We start from the raw sequence: 27,765 nt of genomic DNA on the forward strand, positions 1-27,765 counted from the left end.
ATCCTGAACCATTATTAATTAACACATCAACCGCGCGTCTGCAGTGTAATGCGCCTGGCTGGGAAGGCAAAAGGAGCCCGGAATGCTCCGGGTGAACAGAGTGGCATTCCAGGAACATGCCAGGTACATGCCAGTGATTACTTCGAATAAATGCTGCCGCTGCTGTATTTTGCTCATCTACCATTGTGTTAAAGCAGCTGCAATTAATATGTAATCACAACATACACGTTAACAGAGGGGGTGGGGTTCAGCACACAGCCAAATAACAGGGTCATGTTACGGTCAACTTTGTTGACACCATTTTCACCTGCTTGAAGTAATTGAAAGGTCTGGGTGATTACTGTTTTTGGGGGAGGGACTACCGTTCTTACAACCTGACTAGCAAAACAGAAGGACAATAGGAAAAAACCTGGCGCTTACCTTAAGCTTAATATATGAGGTGTGCTTACAATGTGGCAGTAAGTTAGACCACGGCTCTATGACAGATGCTTTGAGCCAGCATGGAGTTCCCCTCTGCTGCAACCCCAGGGAAGGGTTAATCCGGAACCCTTTTAAAGATATAGAGACATACAAGCAATGGGGGAGCGTGGGATTAAAAAAACATTTGACAATAAAAAACAATAAAATACAATAAAATTAATGTGGTTACAACAATATTGCTGGGGGTTGGTGAAAATATTAAATACACTTACACGGCCATGTGCAAGCGGACACGGTAATGTGGTTTCTTTAAGCAATTCCAGTCACTCCCAACAACAGGTAATGGTGGTTTAGAGGGTTTTGAAATAAATATATAAATATATCTGTACTCACACGGCCATGTGTGAGTCCTTGCAGGAAATTGGTAACTTTGGGGTTAAATTAACCCATCTGCATCTCCCCCCAGTGTAGACTCTTCTTTGTTTGCAACCAACGTGGGATTCTAACTCCAGTCTTGGGCATCAGATGGGGACTCTCCCCAGTGGTGGTAGTAGGGGGGGGAGTAGGTAGAGAAAGTGAGGCACGTTGTCAGTGGGGTTTAAAACACATTTATTAGTTTTAAAAGCAATTGGTACAACAAGACTCACATACATACATAGTGGTTGGACCCCTGGCCTCCTCGTGCAGTCCAGGATACAGTTTAAGCAGCCGTTATTGCCAATCACGCGTCCGTGATGCAGGAGGAAAAAAAACAAAACTTTTTCTCCTTATCTGCAATGGCTGCCTGGTTGATCCGGCTACGGGAGCCACGTTGGGCCAAATTCAGCAGGAACTTTAGAGCTACGCGTTTCGTCGAATCATCGACTTCCTCAGGCTCATATGAGCCTGAGGAAGTCGATGATTCGACGAAACGCGTAGCTCTAAAGTTCCTGCTGAATTTGGCCCAACGTGGCTCCCGTAGCCGGATCAACCAGGCAGCCATTGCAGATAAGGAGAAAAAGTTTTGTTTTTTTTCCTCCTGCATCACGGACGCGTGATTGGCAATAACGGCTGCTTAAACTGTATCCTGGACTGCACGAGGAGGCCAGGGGTCCAACCACTATGTATGTATGTGAGTCTTGTTGTACCAATTGCTTTTAAAACTAATAAATGTGTTTTAAACCCCACTGACAACGTGCCTCACTTTCTCTACCTACTCCCCCCCCTACTACCACCACTGGGGAGAGTCCCCATCTGATGCCCAAGACTGGAGTTAGAATCCCACGTTGGTTGCAAACAAAGAAGAGTCTACACTGGGGGGAGATGCAGATGGGTTAATTTAACCCCAAAGTTACCAATTTCCTGCAAGGACTCACACATGGCCGTGTGAGTACAGATATATTTATATATTTATTTCAAAACCCTCTAAACCACCATTACCTGTTGTTGGGAGTGACTGGAATTGCTTAAAGAAACCACATTACCGTGTCCGCTTGCACATGGCCGTGTAAGTGTATTTAATATTTTCACCAACCCCCAGCAATATTGTTGTAACCACATTAATTTTATTGTATTTTATTGTTTTTTATTGTCAAATGTTTTTTTAATCCCACGCTCCCCCATTGCTTGTATGTCTCTATAGCAAAACAGAAGGTAATCACAGTCATTTGAAAGGTTCACTCTAGGTACTAAATCACCCAACAAGCCATTAGCTATCAAACCATACGTCACACATTCGTTCACTCAGATCTATAGTTCTACTGATATCAACACCACATTATCACACACTGCATGTGTTGTGTTGTTGAGTGGCAGCCACATTCAGCCGTGCAACAGCTTCTATTAATGTACCACACATATCCTCTAACAAAAACTATTACTTTTCCAATATGACCTTCTTAATGATAAGCATTGTGAAAGTTAATCTCATGATAGTTATGTACATTATTATTGTGATATGAGTACACAACATATGCAGTGTATGTCCAATATTAATTATATTATCCTAACGCATTACTGCATAAACATAGTATGTTGTATGTTACATAACTAAAAAGCCCTAAGTACACAGGCATGTACATTGTAATTACAAATATTTATGTTCACTTTGCCACACACATTTTCAGTTCAGGAACTGATGCTGTTAGTTAGCCATAAAAACTCAACATACAGTAACAATCTTCAATATTTACACATGTCAATTAACAACTGATGTTATTGTTTTATATAGTTGCTCCTGGAGGACATGTGTCACCTGAGACGGAACAAGTGTCTTCACCTGGGTCATGCAGCTCATCACACCTGGAAGAAAAGTGTATGAGGTGCACTTATAATATGTTCACTTCTATATGTTATGTTAAAAATGTTCATTATTTGTTTTGCACATGTTATTTAAATAGGATTACTTACTGTCAGTGAAAATGAACTTTTTAAGACAACATGTATTGTGTTTGTGATGTGAAGTATCATGTAGGAGTTGGGAGTTTTGAACAACTTTTCATTCATTCTTATTTCACACTGAGTCCAAACAGAATTCGTAAGTCAAGGTACATTTTAATGTGACGTTATAAAATGTATGAAAACATGTTAGGTGTTAGTTATCACAGTGTATAATTACATAGTAAAACAGCTGAGATTAACATGCCATTTCATTATGTGTACATTTATTTTTAGCACATGATGATGATGATGATGATGCCGCCAAAGACACAGAAATGCAATCAAGTGACCATGAAGAGGTTCCCATTCAAAGAGTTACACAGGCTATTCCTACAGCAACTAGCACATACGCTGCAATAGTAGCTTCTGAAGAAATAATTGTTGAAGCAGAAAATCGTCGCCATTCAGATCTGATGTCAGTGCACGAAAGGATGATATCACTGCAGGAAGAAACGATATCACAATTGTCAAATCTCCATAGAGTCTTCATTGAAGTGCCTAAACAAATGCAAAAAATTAACACGTCATTAGAAGCAATAGTTGTTCAGCTAACCCAAGCTAATCACTTGAGAATGACTACAGCAGCACATCAATTCAGCTTTACAACATCAGAGGATGGATGTTTACATGCTACTACTTTTTCACCCCAGTCATCTGATGTTCATTCCCCAGGTCGGGATGTTACCGGTAAAGTAGCTGAAAGTTCTGTGCATGTTCCTGACAACATCCTACCGCTGCCATCTGTAGAAATTCTGGAGCTGACACCTACAAAGGAGGCGCCAAAAAGAAAAATGCACAAGCAGTTACTACTGACCAGTTTTTGGACACAAACCAAAAAACCCAAACATGAAACGGAGCAAGCATCAGTTGTGCACTGTGTACCAACTTGTTCACAAGTGTCACTGGCCACAAGCCCTGCCTGTGAACAGTCACTGGCCACAAGCCCTGCCTGTGAACAGTCACTGGCCACAAGCCCTGCCCGTGAACAGTCACTGGCCACAAGCCCTGCCCGTGAATAGTCACTGGCCACAAGCCCTGCCCGTGAACAGTCACTGGCCACAAGCCCTGCCCGTGAACAGTCACTGGACACAAGCCCTGCCCGTGAACAGTCACTGGACACAAGCCCTGGCCGTGAACAGTCACTGGACCCAAGCCCTGCCTCTGAAGTGCCACAGGCCACAACCCGTGCCCCTGAAGTGCCACAGGCCAGTCAAAGTGGCTCTGTTGTGCTTAAAGTTGTAGCCAAACGGAACAGAAAAATCCGTTATATATATATTTATATATATATATATTTTTTTTTAACTATCTAAACTGGTATATATTTTTTTTTTTCACAACATTCACTTGATTCTTCCTTGTGAAAACACAGTATTATAATAATAAAGGCCTAATGTTAGTGAAATATACATAATCTGAGCCTATAACACTATGGCCCTAAAATTATTATTAATCACATAATTCACTCATGTTCATGACCATTTAAATAGGTTTCATACAAGGCCTACTTAGTGGCATAAATATGTTCAGTGTACAGCTGGATTAAATAGATATATTATAGGTTCTAACACTACAGGCCTTCTGAACTAACGAAAGGCCTTGTTTGATGGTAAATCTAAATTCGACACAGCTGAATGTAATAGGCCCTCAAACATACTAACCCTGTAATATGTAACCATTACAAAAAGTCAAAGCAATATAAAAAACCCTGTTAACATATAAGCCCTTAAATACAGTTATATACACACATATTTAAATATTGGTTTTAGAGACATATATATATATATTGTACAATATACATATGTATATGTGTTTATGATATATATATATATATATATATATATATATATATATATATATATATATATATATATAGTTAAGCAGACAGAAAGATACACAGGCAAATGTAGCAAAAAACATAGACCAAAAAACATTAGCAGCTGTGTGTATATCTCATTATATGTCTGTGTAAGCACTATTTTCATAATGCCAACACTGTTTTTGTCCTCACCCACATTGTTATTTAATGAAAATCCGACACTTGTTTTGAGAATGTAGATAAAAATACCTTAATTTGACTTTCACAGTGAAATGGCAATCAGAAACCACAAATGTCTGCCAATTATTTTTACACAATCGAATTGGTGTTTGCAAAAAGGAGTGAAACATGTAACTTTTATGGTGGCCTTGAGTAGAAACCCACAAAACAGATAACATTTACCTAGTTTCACATTCTCAAGAGAGAACGTCCAACTCCACTCACATTATTTGAGACGCTGCAATGGCTGAGGATCTAATTCTCAACAGTCATCCACACAAAGCGTATAAAGTAATGATTGCGGAGGCGATCATATCAACTCAAGGAAACAAAGCCAACGTGGGCCAGATCTATGATTTGATAAGAGCAAAATATCCTTATTACCAAGACCCTGGACGTTCTGGAAATTTTAAATCCTCTGTAAGATTCACTTTATCAACAAATGAATGTTTTGAACGTGTGCAGGATAACCTACATGAAAGGTATGGATTTTGGCAGATTGCACCGCAATTTAAAATCACCATGGAACATGGTACATATCTTCTGATAAATAGCATATTTATTCCTAATAACAATAGCAATGGATCCGCTACTACTGTTCCGTGTGAATCGATACCTGCTGCAATATCTGCACCCTCCATTCCTGAAACACAAGAACATAACTGCTATGATGTTTTACAAAGCATTTCTGCTGCAAACGCATTCGAATGGGTACACGAAGAAATGAACGTACCTCCGGACCAATTGTTTGAAGAAGGCAGTGCCGATTCCTATGAGCGCCTCATGGAGATGTGTGTCATACAGGATTCAGCGGATGGCTCAAGCATGGATGCTAATGCATTGTCTTTCTGGAGCGAGCAGTTGCAGCCAGACGAAGTGTTACTTCTAGAAGAATGGTAAATATAACAATCGTTATGCGTTGACTCACCGTTAAACTTTTAAACTTTTGTCTATCCACCATTTTTAGTTTAAATGCGTGGATACAGCGTTACATTGCAGACTGCATAACATGTAGCGGTCACAAACACATTGTTTCCTATTACAATATACTAGAACCAGAAAGATTAGTACACATTGGTCACGGAATACATATTCCTACTTTCCTATCTCGTAAAACATATAATAGCAACATGTTACCATAACTGTAACACACACCTGTTTCTTTATCATGCAACATCTATAAAAAAAAACCAGGTCGGCCACATATGACGTGGGACCCTTGTCATGTGCCAAGGCGTCCTTAAAAAGGATTACGGATGTAAGGCCCGCCCCCAAACGACGTGCACGCGTCAAAGCCTATTGGCTGTGTCGGTTTGTTATAGTTACGGTCACTGCACTGTGTCATGCGTGCGCGTCTGTGTTTATGGGCGTGCACTGTGCGTTAGCCCAATGTTAATTCTGTGGGAGGAGTGTTTACGTGCGCTTCACGCTGGCTTAACATGACGTCACACGTATTGGATTCGCGCATTGTGTGATCGGCCGTTCTTTCCGTCCACACACGTCTGTTTAAAAAGATTAGAGATGTACGCGTTTAGAACTAATGTAGTTTCACCTTCATTGGATTTGAAATAAATATTATATGGTTAATGGTATTTACAACATGTATTGAACGCACAACGTATGCATTGTTTTGCGCATGCGCTAACACTTTGTCGACCCAAGCGTGAAGTGCGTGCGCACAGTAAGATGTGCGCGCACATTTTTATGTATACAGCCAACGGACAGTTCATATACATAGTTATGCGTGCAACACAATTAACAAAATGATCAATAATGATGTTTAGTTGTAACCTTGTAGTTCTAACATATAAGTGATTAACGCGTGGATATACACAATCATATAGAGATGTGTAACGCGTTGTCACGGCTACACATATATTAAGGTGCCATCTTTGACCATAATGTGTTTTTCAGAGATGTCGGGGAAGATTCAATGGGATCAATGTATGATTTCAGAAGAGTCTAACGTTATATGAGATGATTGTGAGGAGGAGCGACCGACTAATATACTACATATGGAACTATTTAGATATTGCTTGCAGCGCATATTAAATAACAATACAAAATGTGATCCAATTATGCCTATATTGCATAAGCACTTAATTAACATTATGATGTTGCTAAACAGTGCAGTTAGAAAATTTAATGTGTGTTCTTTATCTAGTACTAACATTATATGGCATGGTCTGTTTTATATATAACAACCATTCCCACTCTGAATAAACATTTGTGTAGTATATTGTGTAATGGAACGTATGAATGTAGAAACTATGTAAAGGAGACTTACAACCAACTAGCCATTTCATGTAAAAATTCGCTTGTAACATGGGAATGTTGCTAAAATGGTTTGGGACTGCTGCAAAGAATGTTAGTGGCAAGATGTAGTGGTCAACTACAATGCATGCAGTTATGAATATTAGGTCAACATCATGTAAACAATTACGTTAATGTGTATATTTCTTGTACCAAACTAACTGTAGTTTTCTGTGTTTATTAAACGTTCAACACATACATAGTAAAGTGAATATGATGATATAAGCTACCATAATAAAGCTGATGTTATCATTTGACGGTGTTATACATGCATCATACACAAATTGATACAGACACAAACAGTTGTATTGAAAAGTGTGCCTATGCAAATGTGCACGTGATTGACGTTCATATGTTGAGAATACTTGTAAATGATCATCATAATAATGATGAAGTGACATGAATTACATGACAACTATATTAACAACATTGACATTGGGTGAAAATAATAATGCAAAATTACACTTAAATTTGAGACACTATTGGGTTTGTGTTAACAGTTTGACACTGTAGGTCACATCAATACAGATGTGTGACTTATACTGTACATACACATATGAGAATGTTAAAGTAATCTTTACTAATAATGTACAGCATTACTAATAACATACATTGCAACATATAATATGTACAAAGCATTGGTGTGATTACAGGCATTCATGCATGGACTGTTATGATCAGTCAATTGCATCCGTGATTAATCATCTCCCATAAGGATAAAACTATCAGCATTTATGCCGTTCTCTCCACCCACCTCTATATTAGAGTAATTGAATTTTTAAGGGAACATACATTAAATGTGATGTAATGGCACTAATCATTTTCTAATACAATGCTCATGAAACCTCAATAGTAGCTAAACGCATGTACATGATTCAGAAACTACATGTATGTAAAAATTAACGTTTAGCAATATGTTGGGTTTTAACATCGTATAATTAAACGTCTATTGAGGTAGGCACATCTTATGACAGATGTCAGTTCATATACATACCATGATCAGTCATAGAGAAGATATACCTATAATACAATGGAACAATATATAAATTTCAAACATTGACATGACATCTTCACTAACGTAAGCAACACAGCAAAGTGTGTATTTGGTGTTAAATGTGAAACACCATGTATATTTTATCACATAACAAATGAAAAGCAGCATGGTGTACACATCATATGGATGCGCATGTTACACTGTAACAAAAACATTGTATGTAAGCATACTGCAAGAATGAATGACTATGGCCATAGTATGTGTATTGTGTTAGCATCATCAACAACACAATGCTAGACAATTACTCATTTGTTACACCAGTTGTATTCACATACACACAACTAATTTACAATCGAAGAAGGATTATATAACCTGTGCAACAATAACATACCAGTGCCACATGCCTTTGTGCACACAGCAGAGAAGAGAAAGTTGTGCAACTCATATTCATCTGTGTCCTAACAGAAGGTTATGTAAAAACAAATTACTGTTAATATAACATCATTAATATATAAAAGTAGTACTATGCAAATATATTTTTTTACTTACAAGAAAAAAACGAATTTATGAGATTCTGGCGTGTCTGGCCACCACTGGCTGTTTGTTCATTTTCAGCAGCTACATGGGTGGGATGCTCCTCTACCAAAGCCTCAGCTAGGTCTGATTGTACATTATGTGTGAGTGCCACATTGTGCAAAATGCAACAGGCAATGATAATATCAGACACTTTCTGTGGCTTGTATAGAAGAGCCCCACCAGTTCTGTCGAGACACCTAAATCTGGTCTTGAGTAGGCCAAATGTCCTCTCTATAACAGATCGCGTAGATATATGGGCTGCATTGTACCTCTCCTCTGCTTCAGTTTGAGGGTTTAGCACCGGAGTCAAGAGCCACAGCCTAATTCCGTATCCTGAGTCACCTATAATCAATGGAGCACACATAAGCTTACATTAGTAATAAGATTCTACAATGAAATGATTCCTAAACAAAAATGTGTTTGGTGTTACAACATCCAAATATGTACTCACCCAGAAGCCAACCATGTCCAAAATGTCCTTCTTCGAAAGCATGGAAGACTGAAGAGTTCCTCAGGATAGAGGAATCATGACTGGAACCAGGGAATTTGGGTACCACATGCATTATCCTCATCGTGGCATCACATACCACCTGGACATTCAGTGAATGGTAGTGCTTACGGTTGCGGTAAACATGCTCACTCTGACTAGGTGCAATCAAAGCAACATGGGTGCAATCGATTGCACCCAACACACATGGTATCCCTGCTATGTGATAAAAGCCATTCCTGACTTCCAGCCACTCTGTCGCCTCTGTAGGAAAATGAATATAATTCCTAGCGCGTCTATTGAGTGCATAAAGAAACTGGGTAAAGGCCCACGAGAATGTAGATTGCGAGACCCCGCCCACTATGCCCACTGTTGTCTGGAATGACGCGGAAGCAAGATAATGTAATGAGCACAGCATTTTAACAAGCCCAGGGACTGCATGACCTCTGGCTGTCAAAAAATCTAAATCTCCCCTTATCTCTTCATAAAGAGATAAGATTGCTGCAGAACTCAAATGATAGCGACTTACTATCTCCTCCTCACTCATCCCATCTAACAGGGTTCTCTCCCTGTACACACGCGGTATTGGCACAACTTGTCTCCTCTGTCTTCTCCTCTGATCTCCTATCCCTCTACCTGTCCCTCGCCCTGTCCCTCTCCCTGTCCCTGTCGTATCCGCATGCCTGTCCCTGTCACTGTCCCTGTCACTGTCCCTGGCTCTGTCCCTCCCTTGCCCTATGTCATACTCTTCATCTGCAAGCCACTCATGCAAAAGAATGTTCCGACGTCTCCTAAACAATCGCAACATTTTGAAATGAGTAGCTGTGAATGAACAGGTAATGGGCATCCTTTAAATAGGTATGTGATAATGTCAGGTGACATAGTAAAATGCAAGGTGTTACATTAACATATTAAAGTACTTGGCTCCCAAGCTGTCTCCATTTGATCTAAGAAGTATTTGTTCTGTGTATTCTGCAGGGAATCATGATATTTGACAATGATGTAACTTGAAGCTTTGTACAAGCATTGATTGAAAATTATTAGTGTAATGTGCAAAGCATGTAACACTTCTGAACACAACAGTCAGTCATGTAATTAGACAAAAAGCCTGAGATTGACGTCGAAAAAGTTTGCTGTAACATGTCTAATTAGCCATGTTATTGTCACATGTTCACAACAATGAATTCTCGTGTGCATATGCATACATTTATGTAATGAGGATAGTTATTATTGAATCAGTTTGAAAGGTGTAACAATGATTAACTAGTGTAGATGTGTGTATAAGTTAGCTTGAAGTGCTTGTAATGCAACGTTTACAATGTAAACATGCAATGTGATTGACTGTCCAATAACTGACGTCATGAAAAAAGGGAGGACCCAAACTACATGTAAACATGAGAAGAAAGATGTACATGAACGTTTAAAGATGCGTTACACATTACAAGCATTGTGTAATGTAAAGCAACATGAATATACGGTGGATGTGTTAGATGTGTGACATGTGTAACATCATATAAAGAATTGTCGCTCAGTTCAGTAAAATGTGTCATATGATGTGAGGTTCTCCTTTAAGAGTTGAGTATAAGATTTTCCCTTGACACATCATCACATGATGAGTAATGTGACACGCAAATGATGAAAACATATAAAAGTACAATGTAAATCAAATAATACACGTCAGGTGTGACACAATGCAGTGAATGCCCCCCACACTGTAATGCGAACCACATTTGTATTGTGAGCAATGGAACGTAAACAGTACTATAATGTTATACGTCCCCGCTCCATTGACTCCATTGATGTACAGATGATTTTTTTTTTCTAAGTGCCGTTCCGGCAGCCTTAGCGATCGTTCTCCCCTCCAACTTGCCAACATTAGTTGGCGAGAGAAATTGGCCATAAAGTCTCAATTTCTTAGTGCCGATCAGCCCCGATAAGCTGATTGTGCTACTTGAATACAGCCGAATTAAAAAAGTGGAGATAAGTGCCGAAAACAGGCTTATCGGCAGCAGACTGGCCATAACAAAATTATCGGCTACGAAACCTGCCGTAAATCAAGCACTTATCGGCGCTTACTGAATCTCAAACCCAATTTTGGCTGTAAAATGGCGAAAAAACCCTTATCAACGCTTACTGCATAGAGCCCTAGATCTAATATCTCCCTATTTGTCTGCATCACTACACCCTCCTCATTTAACAGACCTGGAATTATTTTCCTCTCTCTCCTCCCCTTTCATGCCTCAAAGGGGTCTGGAGAAGAGGAAAACTGGTTCCCAAAACTGCTTTCCTCCTGTAGGGTTTTATACCTGTTATACTCAAACTCCAGCATTTTCTTCCTTGTTTCTGCTATCTCTTTTCCCAAGCCTTCTCTCCCCAGTTGTAGTTCTGAATTCAGTTTTGTCAGTTTATTTCTCAACTGAATATACTTCTGCTGTGCATTTGATATACCAACACTAGCTTCTTTTTTGAAGAACATTTTTATATCTGATTTAACATTTTCCCACCATTCTGCATAGTCTGAAAACAAAAACTGTGTAGAAATCCTATTTATCAGAAAGGTTTCAAATTGCTGCCTTAAGTATTCCTGCTCTAGCAGTTTAGAGTTTAATTTCCAAACTCCTCTACCAATACGTATGGCTTCATTAAGATTAATAGTGGCCTCTAACAAGAGGTGGTCAGTAAATGCTGCTGGTTTTAAACCAATTGAACCAATTTCAACAGCGCTGGTTACATAAATTCTATCCAAACTACTGCTGTGTTCCCCTCAACTATAGGTATACCCCGGCTTGTCTGGAAACATCACCTTATATCCATCCTTAAGGTTTGCATCTCTACACATTTGATTTAAAAAAAACTCCATCACTTGTTATTATTCCTTTTCCCCCTAACCTATCCTGAATACATGTTACACAATTGAAATCTCCAGCTAATAGCACTGTTTTACTTGTAAATAAATACGGCTTTATTTGTTCAAATAAGAGTTTCCTCAAACTTAGTTTTTGGGGTCTATAAACATTAATTAACCTATATTGCACTTTGTCAATAACAATATCAATTAATAGACACCGACCTGGTGAAATTTCAACTAATTTTATGCATTGAAAATGTGCAATCTTAAATAAAAACCCAACACCATCATAAGAATCAGGCCCAATAAACCAAAAGGAAGCCCCCTCTTTCCAATCTCTTTTAGAATTAAAGATGCCAGATGCTGAAATCAATCTAGTTTCCTGTAAAAAATAAATATCACAATCCCATTTTTTCAATTCCCCAAAAGTAATACCTCGGGTGGTAGCGGTTCTAACACTGTTAACATTCACAGTGCAAAACCTTATAGGCTGTGCGGGGTCAGTGGGCGGACACATCTTTTTTTTTTTTTTAATGTAGCTGCTATTCCCTCCTCCTCACTTTTGAGGGCTTCTGTTCCACCTTCCTCCATTGCATCCATAGTATCCCCCCAAGACCATGCATCATAGGTATTTGAGGTGGGTATCCCTGATGACTGTAACTCCCCAGTGTTACCTCTGCCTTTGGCCTTTTTCTTTGTTTTAGTTACATGCTCCCATCCCTCCCCTTTTGGCTCCTGCTCCCCTCCTGATGACCCCTGCTCCCCTCCCGCCGCTGCTGGCCCTTGTTCCCCTCCCGCCGCTGCTGGCCCCTGCTCCCCACCTGCCACTTCTGGCCACTGCTCCCCGCCTGCCACTGCTGGCCCCTGCTCCTCTCCTACCGCTGCTGGCCCCTGCTCCTCTCCTGCCGCTGCTGGCCCCTGCTCCCCTCCTGCCTCTGCTGGCTCCTGCTCAAAGGATAGCTCCATGGCACCAAACTCATTTGTCTGGGTCTCCTCTACTAGGCCTGTCTCAGTGTCCTGGGGAGCATTATTATGCACCGCCTCAGGACACTCCCTAAAAGAGTGACCCTGTCCCCCACACAAATTACACAGCACCGTATTAGGACATACAGATCGGTTATGCCCCAGAACCCCACACTGGCTGCACCTGGTCTAATCACAGCTTGCACTCAAATGCCTGTTGGACCCACATTTGAAGCAAAGCCTGGGCTGGCCACTGTAAAAACAGACCCCTCTGTCTCCTCCAATGAAAAGGGAATTTGGGAGGTGGTGAGACACACCAAATCTTTCCCACAGCTTAACCTTACACCTCCAACTGCCAGTCCACACCCACGCTCCTTCCCAGATCTCCTCCTCTATTTTCTCCAGATCAGACAGCATAGTACATTGTCTTTTAAACCAATAAAGAATGTCTTGTTTGGCAACGGCCTCGTTGCGAAAAATTACAGTCACCAGTTTTGTTGTAGGACGACTTACAGGGATGGCAACAAAGTCTTTCCACAGAAGTGTGAATTTCAAGTCCTCAAATCTGTGCCAGAAAGCTTCTAGCAAATCCCCCCTTTTGAAGCTTATGTCATATTCCCTGTTACCTGGGGTGTGTATGAAAGCAAAAATGTCTGAGGCCTCAAACCCCATACTGTAGATTCCTTCAAAAGGGCTTTACCAACAAAGCATTTATCAGGAATATCCCCAACACCTTTGTATCGCAGTCTCACCACATTTATCCGCTTGGCAGTGGGGCTTGGAAACTGGGGGTAACTGCTGGACCCTGGACCGGCACCTCTCCATGTGGACCCTTCTGCTCTCTCTGGTCTCTCTCCAGCTTCTCCAGGGATGCTCCGCTGTGCTGCACCGCCCGTGGCTGCTGGTGGTCTCTGTGCTGCACCATCTGTGGCTGCTGGTGGCCTCTGTGCTGCACCATCTGTGGCTGCTGGTGGCCTCTGTGCTGCACCGTCTGTGGCTGCTGGTGGCCTCTGTGCTGCACCGTCTGTGGCTGCTGGTGGCCTCTGTGCTGCGCCGTCTGTGGCTGCTGGTGGCCTCTGTGCTGCACGGGCTGCTGGTGGCCTCTGTGCTGCACCATCTGTGGCTAGTGGTTCCTCTGTAATGTTTTTTCCTGAGGCTGCACAGGTAACAGCTGCAGCTCCTGTGAAGATTGAGATAATGTGTGTGGCTATCATCACCTCCATTTTGGCCTAAACCGCCATTTTGAGTGTTTGCTTATATGAATGTTTATTTGTTTCATTCGTGAATGAATGAACTGTGAATGTTTGATTCTGCAGAGTATCGCTTCTGGATGTAACTCACCCTTGTGTAATTCCTACGAGACTTGTAATAAATTGAAATAGCATTCGTAAGCGATTTCTCCTGCATTAGATATTTCTGCTGACCGTAGGATCTGTTATCTGACAACTACAGTACACACACAGGGCTGGACAGAGTAACTCCCTTATGTCACAAGGTTAAGAGGCCCACATTATGGTTAATTATCGATAAGAATATAGCGTATGCAGCATATTTAGGTATCAATATGTCTTTTTGTATGTCATCATATATTTTTTATCTCTAAGCCAGCCCCCTTAAAGGGCGTATTACTCATTTTGAAATGTATAAAAATGTGATACCAATCAATATGTTGGAAGAGGCTTGAGTTCTTTCTGAATTCTTGTCTCCCAATTGTGCCTTGGTACAGATAAACTGATGTTGTTACTTTTTTGAACCCTTGACTCATTGATTTTATTTCTACACTTTGACAGGTGACGCCTTGAATAGGGACCCAACATCTCGGGAGCAGGAAAGCCCAGACGGAGCAGCTGCCTACATTACTCAAACGTGCACACTTGGAATAAGGTATGGCTTTATCCTTTTTAACAAAAAAGCCGTTAGATTAATTGTTTGAGTAATCTGTAGACAGTTTGTTCTTTATGGGCAACCTACCTGAGTGATGGGACACCCTGTATCACGTGAGTTTATCAATATTATACTGATCAGGTATTGTTGTTGTTGTTTTTATATTATTGCCATAAACTCAGGTTATACCGTGTGCCGCTAAACGGCAGGGCCAAGTAAGGGCCCGGAAGATATAATAATTAATAAGGTGTTAAGTCTCCTAGAACTTGGGGAGAGAACTATTGTTAAGGAACAGCAGGTAACTATTTTTAAGGCCACTGGTCCTTAACTCTATATTCTACTTATATTATACCAAGGGTTGGGGCACCTTATTGGTACATGGTCAGCTAACGTTGATCGGTGTAAGGTACATGGTCAGCTAACGTTGATCGGTGTAATACAGGAGAATTATGGGGAAACCTACGTTCTCAGCAGTTGCCGGTGAAGGGTACGTCCCTTGAAATTATGTGTGGACTTTATGGCAATAAAATGTTTTAAAAATTGATATTTAGTGGTGCAGAGTATATTAAATAAGAAGGAAGTGAAACATATCAGGCTCTGTTTTAAAAATAACTGCAGCATTAGTGGAACCCCCTTTTTCTAACCCCCCTTTTTCTAATCCCCTTTTCCTCATCTCCCTTTCCTCACCCTTTTTCACTGAAAGGTCACAGGAGTTGCATGTCTGTGAGGCACAGGAGTTGCATGTCTGTGAGGCACAGGAGTTGCATGTCTGTGAGACATGGAAGTTAATTATTAACCTAGGAAGAAATGGCTTGAATTTAAGAATGTTAAAGTAGTTTTTTAGGAATTAATGCATTAAAACTGCATGGAAAAAGAAGGGGACATCTACTTTAAATGTTTTTTGTTTTTATCTTAGAAAGCTCATAGAAACTAGTTTGATGGCATAATAATATACATGTCATGGAGTAAAGTGTTTGTGTGTCACTCTGATAGTTAATGTATGTATGTATGAATGTCTTTATTCATATAGCGCCATTAGTGTACATAGCGCTTTACATTGTCACGTACAGTGTCACGTCAGTACTAATCATAAACATAACAAATAATCTCTTGTAAAAGGGTCATTTAAGTTTATACCCTTTTGTCAAAGTGTATTAAGCCTGCTGCCATTTACAAGGCATGACAGTAGCATTTAAAATAAACCTAGGAAGTATTGTATGTTAAAGTCTGTTAGTGTAATATTTTAAAAGAGAATGAAAATTTGGCAGTTGTAAAAAGAATTCTTTACACCTTTACACCTTTACACCTTTACACCTTTACTTTACAGTATGAATTTGTATTTTTTACTGCGGCACATTTTTGTTCCTGGGCGTAGGAAATACTGTGTTACAATATTTAAATGAAGTTTTAAATTTAAATTTTATGTGCTGATTTAGAGGAGTCAGGACTAAAAGCAAGGAATATCTAGAACGCAAAGTTTTAAAAAGTAAATGTTTATTTTTTATTTAAACAAAAGAAAGAGTCTGATCTTATGGAGTAAGGAAGCTTTATTAAGTTTTACTCTGGCCCACGAGATTCAGATCATGTTGGAGTTTTGTAGAAAGGAGAATGAATGTTGATGGAAGATAAACTCAGAGAATGTGTGTATATGTGTGTGTGGGTGTGTGTAAGAAAGATAAGAAATGAATAGTAAATAAAAAATACGATTTTTGTTTTATAGGAAGGGTTGCAGAGATGGTTTTGTTTTTTTTTAGTTATCAAGGTTTCTCTGTTCAAACTTATATTAGGAAACTAACGGTTTGTTTTCTTAAATACACTGCTCGTTTGATTTTTGAACAGCAGTCATTTAAAAGAGGGAAGGTTAAAAGCAGCCAAGCGGGCTGGCCCCCCTCCTCCAGCTTAAGGAATGTACAAAGACCACGTTCCAGACATGAAAAGTTAACTAGAAGCTGAGAAAATAAAAATGTTTAAAAGCAGCTTAGTTATAGTATGGGGAAAGAGAATGATTCTGTAATGTATTTATTTTTGGACTAAGTTTATTGGCCAATACCCACTCAGCAGAAATGCTTTAGATGGCATAGCCCCTATTATGTAGGAATTATTACAAGAAGGGGTTATAATCCCCACATGCAGTATCCAAATTACCTCTACGCAGAAACCAGTAAACACATTTCAATTCTATTTGTTCTAATTAAGAGATGTTTTTAATTCTATTTGTTATAATTGTTTTATTAATAATACAATAATATTTAATGTGTTTCTGTATTTGAATAGTGTCAAAAGTATACTCAGTACGTCACAAAGTGTACGATATAAACGAGTAAGCATAAAGTCACATATGAAATCATTTTTTTTTAAAGTTAACTGCATATGTGAGGTATTTTTTTTTATAACTTTTAACCATTACCTCTCCTTTCCCTCCAAAAGGTGTCTTAATTTGAACCCTGATCTATAGCCTCTCATTTTAAAGAATGCAACTGTAGGCTATCTAGATTTTATTTTTTAAAGCAGTAGCTATTGTCAAATTCATGATATATATATTTAAATCTCAAGCTGCTGATGTTTTAAATACCATCATTCTTTATGTCTATAGCCATGCATAATAATGGTATACTACTTTCCTCTCGGTTGGCCGTAAGTCCTGATAAGTACAGGTATGCCAGCAGTAGTTATGGAGGTTTTCCCTCACACCCTGGTGAGGTGCCCTATGTATGGAGGGGAGTGGCTGTAAGCTATGAGTCCCTGGATAGTGACATCAGAGATGCGCCTGCCTCCTGAAGTATATAAAGCACAACACTGTCAGTTAGTTGTTGGCCAGCAGTTGTGTGAAGTAGCTGGTAAAGTGTATGCTCCTGCATAAGGGATTGTAGGAACACTTTTGTGACCCTAGTGCAGTAACTAGCGGTGCAGGTTGACCAATCAAGTCTGTCATAAGCCACTCAGTGTCCAGGGACCTGCCACAGGGGTGATCTCTCAAAGAGAAGAGGGAATCCCACTTCAATACGGGAGGGCGTACCTGGCAAAGGGACAGCACGAAGAAATGTGAGGCTAGAGCCGGCAGCTGCATGGGGCAGTCTGCTACATCCCAATCTACAATAAAGATGACCTTGTTAATGAGACCCCCACTGTGTGAGTGTGAAGTTACTCAGCAGTGGATGGCACCACCAAGAAGGAGTTCCTCACCAGGACCATCTCCGTGCGGAAGCACAGATCCTGATGAGGTGGAGGTGCTGCACTGGATATAGGTAGGACTCGCACACACTACCTCAGCTGCCTGTCTGGATGACATCCCCTAATACCATCAAGCGGGAGACTCAGGAGCCCTGTTGCCTACAGGTGCACCACCAGACACGAACATGTAATGGGGACTGGTTAGACCACACGGGCCAATGTGAGATTGGGTGGGGGAAAACCCGTTACATGTCGTATATTGTTCACATGTCATAGGATTTGCATATGAACAAAAGAGAGGATAATTTATATGATTTTCCATTACACACCTGTCTATATGCGGACTCTGCCTATTTTGTTCATTGCAACATTACCTTATGTGTGTTGTTTTGTTATTTATACCCCTCCTCTTTACATTTTCCAGCATAACTATTGGATAGCTTTATTTTGAGCCAGTTTGGGAACTGAGTATTAATGTGATAAGCTGCTACTACGCAGTGTTTTGTGGTGAAGCTAATTAGCATTGTTAGTATATTATGGACACTCGCCCCTCATGTTCTGATAGGGCTTTACACTCGTGTTCATATTAGCATTTTTGTTTACCATATACTACTGTCCATTTCGTTCACATGGGGACTTTTATTTATGGTTTATTAGTTGTCATTTTATGCATTTCGTTAGTTTTTAGCTTGTAAAAAAGTTGTATACGTTTTAGTTGTGTTATAGTTAAGTTTATGTGGATATTTCCCATTTGGTCTGTAATAAATTTGATATTAGTGGTATTAGTTATTTAACTGGTACTTTATGTATATTTTACAGTTTACAATGAGTGCAAGCTTTAGGGACTTTTAGTGACAACCTCTTGTCACTTATCAGTGTTCTCTTGCGATACTTTCCTATGCACCGTTGATTTCTTTCTTTTGTAGTTTGGTGAGCAAGGTGTTTTTGTGTTTATTTTATATGCGGATGCCAAGATAGTGGTGAAAAACAAAAAAATTTGTGCTGATACTAAATTATAGTGGTTAAAAGCACTCTCCTTGTGCTTTTATTAATGAAATGTTTAAGTCTCTCCAAACTTAGGTGCAGCTTATACAGTCTACCAAGGAGAATACAAAGCAGCATCATCGCAAGAAAAAAGTGCCGGCACCACCGTAAACAGTTAACAAAGACAAAGAATCATCAAGCCAGCATTTTTGACCAATAGTTAGTGTATCTAGGCACAATAATCCTAGAACATTTAACCACCGAGGAATTAAGACTTCAGGCAAGGCCCGGTCTTAAACGAACAATTTGTTTTTTCTGGACTCAATATTATCAAGGGCCGGACTTAAACGAACAATTTGTTTTTTCAGGACTCAATATTATTATTTTTTATGCTGTAGAGTGTGTTTTTAAGATGTATGCCCCGCTAGGCAAGATCAGCCTACACCATCCAGATGATGATAAGGGATGATCAGTTTTGAAATATTTGTAATGTTTATTGTTTTATGGTCACATCATTTTGCAGACAATCATACAATCTTGCACAATGCTACACAGGTTTATGGGTCACAAGGGAATATATACAATGAATCCCTGCCATACTCTAGTGGCCCCAATGACGTAAGAGAGAATTACATTTAACCCCTTGAGTAGAGATACTTTACACTAATGCCGAATTTAAAAAATGAAATGTTAATTTGAATTTGTTTACAGGGAACTTTTTTTAAAACTTTTAAACCGAATTCCACTGGTAAATGAGGTTCCTGTAGGTGGATTTTGCACTGGGAACAACAAATCAATTTATGGGTCAGGTGTCTCCACCAACCAATGAAACTTGTATGAAAATGTATTTACAGCCCTGAACTAAAAAATTTCAGGGAGGATGTGGCCTTAATTTTTCAGTTTTAATTAAGATAGTAAAAGGTGCTTGCACAAATTCTATTTTATCTAGGGGAGTGTATTGGATTTGTGGAAAATGGGCCTACAGAGTATTACCATGTGGTTGGACGGGGTCTTGCTATCTAGGTACAATTGTGCCTGCCTTTACAATGACCCACTGGCAGGATCAGGAATAGCAGAGCCACTTCCAACACACAGGGGTTGAAAAGTAGTCTATGGAAAGAACAATTTTGGGCTAGCTTATTTCCTAATGTAGGAGTTGGGTTGCTATATGACAGGCTCAATATACTTACGGATGTACTGGATGATGTTCTCAATTATACACCTACATTCATTAATTTACTTAATCAAGAACAGGTACAGATTAGATTAATGGCCCTACAGAATAGAATGTCTCTGGACTATATTTTAGCGTGTGTGCCCTGGTTAAAGAGCAATGTTGTGTTTTGTTTAGAGATCAAAGTGGTAAGATTGAGCATGAGGTAGAGAAGATCGCAGAGATACAGGAGAGATTAAGGAAAGGTGGAGATAAGAGGTGGGTTTTGTTAGGAATTACCATGTTGGTTGGTTTTCTAGAAGCGAAACTGATGAATGGATTTGTCTGTGTGTTTGCAGTTCTGATTGTTTTGTATGTCTGTGCCATGTGCAGTAAAACCATACTGCAAAGGTGTGTAACACCCTCTACCCAGGCCATGCCACTGATCACAGACGACACTACGGAAGATGCAATCTCAGAAGGAAAAGTCAGTCCTCCTCAATGGAATACAGATGAAGATGATGGCAGAAAGACCAATCTGGCGGATATGATAGCCAGCAGCTCTGTGAGTTTCCAGAACTATCAAAGCCATGCAAACTTGGGCCCTCCAGGCCAGTGCAACGCTTCTGAGTTTTATCTGAATTATCCTTAAAAGACTATGTTTTCAAGAATAAAAAGAGAGGACTGTGAAGATTGAGATAATATGTGTGGCTATCATCACCTCCATTTTGGCCTAAACCACCATTTTGAGTGTTTGCTTATATGAATGTTTATTTGTTTCATTCGTGAATGAATGAACTGTGAATGTTTGATTCTGCAGAGTATCGCTTCTGGATGTAACTCACCCTTGTGTAATTCCTACGAGACATGAAATAAATTGAAATAGCATTCGTAAGCGATTTCTCCTGCATTAGATATTTCTGCTGACCGTAGGATCTGTTATCTGACAACTACAGTACACACACAGGGCTGGACAGAGTAACTCCCTTATGTCACAAGGTTAAGAGGCCCACATTATGGTTAATTATCGATAAGAATATAGCGTATGCAGCATATTTAGGTATCAATATGTCTTTTTGTATGTCATCATATATTTTTTATCTCTAAGCCAGCCCCCTTAAAGGGCGTATTACTCATTTTGAAATGTATAAAAATGTGATACCAATCAATATGTTGGAAGAGGCTTGAGTTCTTTCTGAATTCTTGTCTCCCAATTGTGCCTTGGTACAGATAAACTGATGTTGTTACTTTTTTGAACCCTTGACTCATTGATTTTATTTCTACACTTTGACAGGTGACGCCTTGAATAGGGACCCAACATCTCGGGAGCAGGAAAGCCCAGACGGAGCAGCTGCCTACATTACTCAAACGTGCACACTTGGAATAATGCCTTAATGCTCTCACTCCATCAGAGTCTGCCTCCATGATGGGTCTCAGACACCCTTCTCCCCCACACACCTCTCACTGCACCTCCATACTTGTGAACACACTCTCAGCCTGGATAGCAGTGTTCTCTGGTCTAAGGCAGGCAGCTATTGCCAGTAACAAGATCCTTTTCTACCTTGCTGGCTATCAGGTGTCAGCTTACCTCCTGATTGACAAAAGCGCAAACGCACATAGTGAAGTTTGTAAAAATATAGGTGTATATTAATTAGGGTTTAATATCTGCGTACATCAGATTAGTAGGTAATAGACATTTCATGTACAATACATGAGTTTACCACACGCCGCACTGCCGCCTCCAGGCCTCAGATGGTCTCTCTCACAGCATCCAGGACAGTCTATCATAGCTGTAGCATGGGATCTCTGCCGCACTGCTGCCTTCCGATCGATATCCTTCCTCACTCGCTGCCGTCACCACCGCTCACGGCTAGGATCTGCCTCCGACCGCCACTGTATTTCGGAGCAGTGTGTTGATGAATCACGTGTCCCGCGGGGTTTTGCGACTGACCGCAAAGGGAGGTTGAGGCGTAAAGCGTGATGGTAGCTTTACTGCAGTTTGCCGAGTGCAGCTTATGGCATGAAATCAGTCCAGGGCAGACAATACCACACAGATTGTGGAGATAGAGTTCTAGGGCTATTAAAAAACTTATCCAACGCGTTTCGAAGCTTGCGCTTCTTCTTTAGGGATAAAATACACTAGGATAAGAGTATATTTATACCCTTAGATCGCCACTTGATTGGTCAAAGTCAAAAGGTATCTAAACCAATCTGATCTTCACCAGGCATCATCCCACAGGTGTGGGTGTTTTGAAGTACTTACTCCTTAATGTGCTCTGGTGGGTGGACCATTTCAGTGCTGGTCCAAGGGTATAGCTAAAACACATTACATTCTTTTTATTCAACTTATAAAATACATTCATAAAAATCACATCAATAAAATTGCCAATGATTGTGAGTATTTCAAAGGCTCTGAAATAAAACAAACAGGTGTTACTGATACATATACACATTATTTGCTTTATGTTTAATATGAATGGGTATCACAGATGGTTATAGATTTTATATATAAGACCAAGCACTAGTCAAATTGGAGACACATAACTATATAAGGCCTATTTATACAAAATGTTTAATATAGACACCAGAGGTCTATGTTTTCATTTAGACCTTTTGGGCCTAAAGACTGCAATTGGTGGATCCAATAAGTTTCTTGGACAGAAATATCTTTTATTCTGTCTCCTCCACGTCTATTTTGGGGAATGGTTTTAATCCCTTTAAATGTCAGGGATGAGGGGTCTTTGTTATGGTGGGTCGAGAAATGACGACTTACACTATGGGTCTGTAATGCATGTTTAATATTTCTCACGTGCTCTTGGATACGTGTTTTCAGACAACGTTTTGTGCGGCCTACATATTGCAGGCCGCAGGGGCATTCTAATAAGTACACTAGGAATTTGGTATTACAATTGATAAATTCAGTAATATTATACACTTTATGATCTATATTGGATTTAAATGTTTTGCGTTCTCCATGTAGGAGTTTGCATATACAGCATCTCCCACATGGGAAGTTCCCTACTACATTATTACTCATCCAGGATAGTGCATCTTTATTTTTTGCAGTTTTCCCAATGTCACTCGGGACTAATGTATCTTTTAAACTACGTGCCTTCCTGTAGATAAACTTGGGGAATGTAGTAATGTGTCCACTAAGAATGGGGTCTGAAGATATAATGCCCCAGTGTTTTTTTATTACTCCTTCTATTTGTCTGTGCATGGAATTGTAATTTGTGATGAACGGAACTTCTATCCTGTCCTCATCTACATTTAGAGGGCTTTTCTTTTTTTGTATCAACAGTCTATTCCGATCTATTTTTCTAACCTTTTCTAGTTCTAGCATAAGTTGTTTATAGTTATATCCTCTTTCTAAGAATCTAAGGAACAGGAATTGGGCTTGTGATTCAAAGTCTGCCTCCTTGCTGCAGTTTCTCTTAATTCTCATGAACTGACCTCCAGGTATATTGCTAATCCAAGTTCTTTTATAATTACTGGAGGCCAGTAAGAGATTGTTAGTATCTACCTTTTTGAAGAAGGTTTTAGTTGTTACCCCTTCTGCCTCTGAGGCCTTCAGGTCCAGATCTAAATAGCTGACACTCTCCGTGTGTGTTACATGGGTGAATACCAAGTTGTGATCATTATCATTGATGTATTCCATGAATTTATCTATTGATTCTATTGATTCTTCATCCCCCTCCCACACACAGAGAATGTCATCTATATAGCGACGCCATATCACTATATGTTTCAGGAATGGATTCTCCTGCCAGATGTCTGTTTCTATTATAGTTATAGTTTTCGTCATAATTTCTCCCTTTATAGTTAGGGTTCCCTTCTACCTAGGAGAGATAGATCGTATCCCCAAAGGGGGGGACATCCTAGGAACCCTAACTATAAAGGGAGAAATTATGACGAAAACTATAACTATAATAGAAACAGACAAACGAATTATCAACAACAAAATGAGTCTTATAGAGCCCCTGTAGGGATACCAGATTATACACGTGAGTGTCGCCCTGCACCCTCCCCTTCTCCCTCCTCTCCATCTCTTTTTTTAGATCTGATAAGGAGGAGGCATGGCTCCCCATTAAAAGAACCGAAAACTACAGAGAACCACAAACAGGTGATCTCAGGGACCAAGTTAAAAAGACCATTGCCAGAAGAGGGAAAAGAGGAGGATCCAGGGTCCAAAAGAAAAGAATTTTAAGGACTCAACCTACCAAGCTTGATAGAGGTATTTTTAACCTCTCCACGTTTATCCTTACAGATGTTCAAAAAAGAGTCTTAAGTAAGGGACTCTCCTTCTCTAAGACTAATGGGGCAAATTCATTTCAACTTTTTAAAGATCTTCATAAATTTATTAGGAATATCACACTTAAATGACACTTTATCAAAATAAAAAATGAATCCAATAACAAAGTTGATTCAAATAAAGAAATAGATAAAGATATTGAACCATCAGCATGTATTCACACGCCTTTTAAGACCCAATCCACTTTTTACCCCTTTCAATCAAAGGGTAACCATGTGGATACCTTTTTTGATATGGTATATAACGACCTAAATAAAATCACCAATAGTGCAAGGGAACAAAACATCAAACAGAACATGTCCAAGGCTGAAAATCTTGCACTTAAATTTTTGCAGGATAATAATCAACTCATTATTAGACAGGCTGACAAGGGAGGAGGTGTGGTTCTACAAGATCGCTCTACTTATGAGCAGGAAGCACACCGACTCCTTTGTGACCCTGTCTTCTATAAAAAACTAACTTCAGATCCCACAGCATCATTTCTAACTAAACTTAAAGAACTTCTAGATGAAGCACTATCCCTCATAATAATAACAGATAAAGAACATGGGTTTCTATATAACAAGTCACCAAAAATACCGGTGTTCTATCACCTACCTAAACTGCACAAATCTCTAATAAACCCGCCAGGTAGACCAATAGTCTCAGGTATATCCTCACTGACGGCAAATCTATCCCAATATGTGGACTATTTCCTGCAAAGTATCGTAGGGGAGCTACCTTCATATCTAAAGGATTCCTCTGCGGTACTAAACCTTTTTGCACAATTCAAATGGAAAAGTTCGTACAGGTGGCTGACGTGTGACGTACAAGCCCTGTACACCAGCATTCCACATGTAAAGGGTATTGCAGCAGTTGAGGAATACCTGAGACGAGAATCTAAAATCACAGATCTGAATAGATGGTTTATCTTACAAGCCATAGAATATGTGCTTAGCCATAATTATTTTCTTTTTCTTTCCCAGTTTTTCTTGCAGGTTTGCGGAACTGCAATGGGCACACGTTTTGCCCCCAGCTTCGCAAACCTGTATATGGGAAACTGGGAAGAAACCTTCATCTGGCAGGAGAATCCATTCCTGAAACATATAGTGATATGGCGTCGCTATATAGATGACATTCTCTGTGTGTGAAAGGGGGATGAAGAATCAATAGATAAATTCATGGAATACATCAATGATAATGATCACAACTTGGTATTCACCCATGTAACACACACGGAGAGTGTCAGCTATTTAGATCTGGACCTGAAGGCCTCAGAGGCAGAAGGGGTAACAACTAAAACCTTCTTCAAAAAGGTAGATACTAACAATCTCTTACTGGCCTCCAGTAATCATAAAAGAACTTGGATTAGCAATATACCTGGAGGTCAGTTCATGAGAATTAAGAGAAACTGCAGCAAGGAGGCAGACTTTGAATCACAAGCCCAATTCCTGTTCCTTAGATTCTTAGAAAGAGGATATAACTATAAACAACTTATGCTAGAACTAGAAAAGGTTAGAAAAATAGATCGGAATAAACTGTTGATACAAAAAAATAAAGCCCTCTAAATGTAGATGAGGACAGGATAGAAGTTCCGTTCATCACAAATTACAATTCCATGCACAGACAAATAGAAGGAGTAATAAAAAAAACACTGGGGCATTATATCTACAGACCCCATTCTTAGTGGACACATTACTACATTCCCCAAGTTTATCTACAGGAAGGCACGTAGTTTAAAAGATACATTAGTCCCGAGTGACATTGGGAAAACTGCAAAAAATAAAGATGCACTATCCTGGATGAGTAATAATGTAGTAGGGAACTTCCCATGTGGGAGATGCTGTATATGCAAACTCCTACATGGAGAACGCAAAACATTTAAATCCAATATAGATCATAAAGTGTATAATATTACTGAATTTATCAATTGTAATACCAAATTCCTAGTGTACTTATTAGAATGCCCCTGCGGCCTGCAATATGTAGGCCGCACAAAACGTTGTCTGAAAACACGTATCCAAGAGCACGTGAGAAATATTGAACATGCATTACAGACCCATAGTGTAAGTTGTCATTTCTCGACCCACCATAACAAAGACCCCTCATCCCTGACATTTAAAGGGATTAAAACCATTCCCCAAAATAGACGTGGAGGAGACAGAATAAAAGATAATTCTGTCCAAGAAACTTATTGGATCCACCAATTGCAGTCTTTAGGCCCAAAAGGTCTAAATGAAAACATAGACCTCTGGTGTCTATACTAAACATTTTGTATAAATAGGCCTTATATAGTTATGTGTTTCCAATTTGACTAGTGCTTGGTCTTATATATAAAATCTATAATCATCTGTGATACCCATTCATATTAAACATAAAGCAAATAATGTGTATATGTATCAGTAACACCTGTTTGTGAGTATTTCAAAGGCTCTGAAATAAAACAATCATTGGCAATTTTATTGATGTGATTTTTATGAATGTATTTTATAAGTTGAATAAAAAGAATGTAATGTGTTTTAGCTATACCCTTGGACCAGCACTGAAATGGTCAACCCACCAGAGCACATTAAGCAGTAAGTACTTCAAAACACCCACACCTGTGGGATGATGCCTGGTGAAGATCAGATTGGTTTAGATACCTTTTGACTTTGACCAATCAAGTGGCGATCTAAGGGTATAAATATACTCTTATCCTAGTGTATTTTATCCCTGAAGAAGAAGCGCAAGCTTCGAAACGCGTTGGATAAGTTTTTTAATAGCCCTAGAACTCTATCTCCACAATCTGTGTGGTATTGTCTGCCCTGGACTGATTTCATGCCATAAGCTGCACTCGGCAAACTGCAGTAAAGCTACCATCACACTTTACGTCTCAACCTCCCTTTGCGGTCAGTCGCAAAACCCCGCGGGACACGTGATTCATAAACACACTGCTTTGAAGTTACAGTGGCGGTCGGAGGCAGATCCTAGCCGTGAGCGGTGGTGACGGCAGCGAGTGAGGAAGGATATCGATCGGAAGGCAGCAGTGCGGCAGAGATCCCATGCTACAGCTGTGATAGACTGTCCTGGATGCTGTGAGAGAGACCATCTGAGGCCTGGAGGCGGCAGTGCGGCGTGTGGTAAACTCATGTATTGTACATGAAATGTCTATTACCTACTAATCTGATGTACGCAGATATTATACCCTAATTAATATACACCTATATTTTTACAAACTTCACTATGTGC

General features: G+C 39.7%; 1 long non-coding RNA gene across 2 annotated transcripts in view; it reads right to left on the reverse strand.

The window, feature by feature from the left end:
• The window catches only part of LOC142465526 (uncharacterized), a 169,566-nt gene that overhangs the window by 47,960 nt on the left and 93,841 nt on the right, over positions 1-27,765 (reverse strand). Inside the window, exon 4 of one of the 2 annotated variants that reach the window (XR_012787911.1) lies at positions 13,807-14,234. The exons of the other annotated variant lie outside the window; for it this stretch is intronic. This is a non-coding gene — a long non-coding RNA (uncharacterized LOC142465526). The remainder of the gene's footprint in view (positions 1-13,806; positions 14,235-27,765) is intronic. 2 annotated transcript variants of the gene reach the window in all.

This window comes from Ascaphus truei, chromosome 14 (assembly GCF_040206685.1).
Source record: "Ascaphus truei isolate aAscTru1 chromosome 14, aAscTru1.hap1, whole genome shotgun sequence".
In the NCBI taxonomy this organism is placed as follows: Eukaryota; Metazoa; Chordata; class Amphibia; order Anura; family Ascaphidae; genus Ascaphus; species Ascaphus truei.